Raw genomic sequence first — 2,500 nt, 5'->3', positions numbered from 1 at the left:
TCTCGGGAGGGAGCCTGTGTCCCGTCCCTGGATGTGGGTTGACCAGATGTCCCCGCTGGACTTTTTTTTTTTTTTTTTTTTTTAACATATATATATATATGTTAGGGTATATATATATATATATATATATATGTTAGGGTATATATATATATATACCTATATATGTATAACATTTAAAAATAAATAAAATTCAGGGCGGCCCTTTTTTTTTTAAAAAAAAAATATATATATAAAATATAAAAGGAGGTTGACCAGTTGGCCTTTCCATGTATGTATGTATGTATGTATGTATGTATGTATGTATGCATGCATGCACGCACTACTTGTTTGTTTGTTTGTTTGTTTGTCTGTCTGTTTATTTATTCATTCATTCATTTATTCATTTATTCATTTATTTATTTATTTATTTATTTATTTATTTATTTATCTGTCTGTCTGTCTGTCTGTCTGTCTGTCTGTCTGTCTGTCTGTTAGGACACTTGTGTAGTGGTTGTGATTTGATTTGATTTGATTTGATTTGATTTGATTTGATTTTTAGTGTTTAAAAGGAGGTCGACCAGTTGGCCTTTCCGATAATTATAGCTTACATGAATTTATATATTATGCTTGTGTGTGTGTGTATATATATGTATATATGTACATATATATATATATGTACATATATGCAGTATCTATCCACTCAATTTGTTTATTTTATTTTTAATTACTTATTTACTTGTTAAGAGGTTGACCAGTTGGCCTTTTCAATTTGATAACCTTGGGGGCGGAGCAGTGAAGGCACCCACCGCTATGTGGTTGTGACTGTCCTTGGTGGTGGTAGTTGTTGCTGCTGCTGTTGTTTTTGTTGTTTCAAATACATATAACAAGTCAAACAGCCTTCCACTGCCTTTGTTTTTTTACTGCGTGCGTGCGTGCGTGCGTGCCTCCGTGCGTGCGTGCGTGCCTCCGTGCGTGCCTCCGTGCCTCCGTGCCTCCGTGCCTCCGTGCCTCCGTGCCTCCGTGCCTCCGTGCCTCCGTGCCTCCCTCTCTTGCGCACACACATTCCTCAGCTGTCCGATTTTTATTTTATCTTGTTATCTAGCCCTTCCAACTCACTCACTCAATCGTGCTGGATTAAAGTCAGTAGCTAGCAAAGCAGCTAGCTACTGACTTTATATTTTATATGTATCATTCAGTGCTGGCTGGCTGGCTGGCTGGCTGGCTGGCTGGCTGGCTGGCGCGTACACGCGCACAGGCGGGCACGCACGCACGCACGCACGCACGCACGCACGCACACGACAGATGGGGTGGTGGGAGAGTGGAGCATTGTGGTGAGGAGGGTATTGGCTGTTTGTTTGAATAAAACAATTCATTTCATTTATTTTCTTCTGCTCTGTATCCAGGCTGGATCCACCATCCATCCACCTTGCCGGTCTGGATTGACTGCAACTGTCCTCCTTCCTTCCCCGAGTCACGAAACGAATCACACACATACAACAAAAGAAGAAATTTAGGAAGACATCTCTTCCCCTACAACCCCACCCATGCCCTGCCCTCTTCCTCGGTATACTTAAATAAATAAATAAATAAATAAATAAATAAATAAATAAATAAATAAATAAATAAACCAAAGAATGAAGAGTTCCCGGTTGTTTGTTGACTTTTAATTTCATGGGTCCCTCAAATCCCTACTCCCCACCCTCGGCTTATGGCCGTGTGTGTTAGTGGGTGTGTTTTAGAACTCACTGTCCTGTACACTTTCAGAAAGAGTGTTATCAGGAAGAGAATCATTCATGAATAACAGATGTCCAAGCAGGTAACATCTCATCTCAGATGGTTTCTTTTGGAAGCTTGGAGGAATTTGGTTCCTCTTTGTTGTCCCTCCTCTTTCCAGAACAGACACTGGTTAGAATCAGTCCACTTCCCCGCGGATGAAAATGGCGCACCCACAGACAGATTTCCTGGGATCTGGTTGACCTGGGAGGTGGAGGGTGGGGCCGGGGGGGGGGGTGGGGGTGGGGGGGTGGGGGTGGGGTGGGGGTGGGGGTGGTGGAGACAGTCTCTCCGAGACTGGTTATGAAACACCTACAGACCTAGAGAGGTTCGGTCGGTCGGTTGCACCCACCGGTTTGGTTTTTCATGAATGGTTTTGTGTCTCCTGGGAATGCTTGGCCAGGCAGACAGAGAGATGAAGCGCTTTAAAATCCCATAACCGTATTAGCTGGAGCCCCCTTTTCCTTTCCTAACTTCGATATGATATATGGAAGGGGCTGCTGCGGCGTCTCGAAGAAATCAAGTGTCTGACCACCAGATGAGTTACTTTCATACCAGTGTACCTACCTACCTACCTACCTACCTACCTACCTACCTACCTACCGATACACGTCAAAAAGCGAGCGGGCATGTTTTCCCATATTCACAAACATGTTTTTTTTCTCCCATCCTCCGACGTTAACCTCCATCCACTTAAAACAAGTATGTCAGGCGTAGCTTCTTTCCCAACTTTTACATCAAGACATAA

General features: G+C 43.1%; 1 long non-coding RNA gene across 1 annotated transcript; it reads left to right on the top strand.

Moving 5' to 3' along the window:
• The first annotated feature begins 1,003 nt into the window (after positions 1-1,003).
• On the top strand, positions 1,004-1,618 carry LOC131901726 (uncharacterized). The gene is made up of 2 exons (XR_009376856.1): positions 1,004-1,105; positions 1,143-1,618. It is a non-coding gene; the product is annotated as an uncharacterized LOC131901726 (long non-coding RNA).
• Positions 1,619-2,500: the final 882 nt, after the last annotated feature.

Source organism: Peromyscus eremicus, unplaced genomic scaffold (genome assembly GCF_949786415.1).
Source record: "Peromyscus eremicus unplaced genomic scaffold, PerEre_H2_v1 PerEre#2#unplaced_250, whole genome shotgun sequence".
NCBI lineage: Eukaryota > Metazoa > Chordata > Mammalia > Rodentia > Cricetidae > Peromyscus > Peromyscus eremicus.
This window is presented reverse-complemented; position numbering and strand designations above follow the sequence as displayed.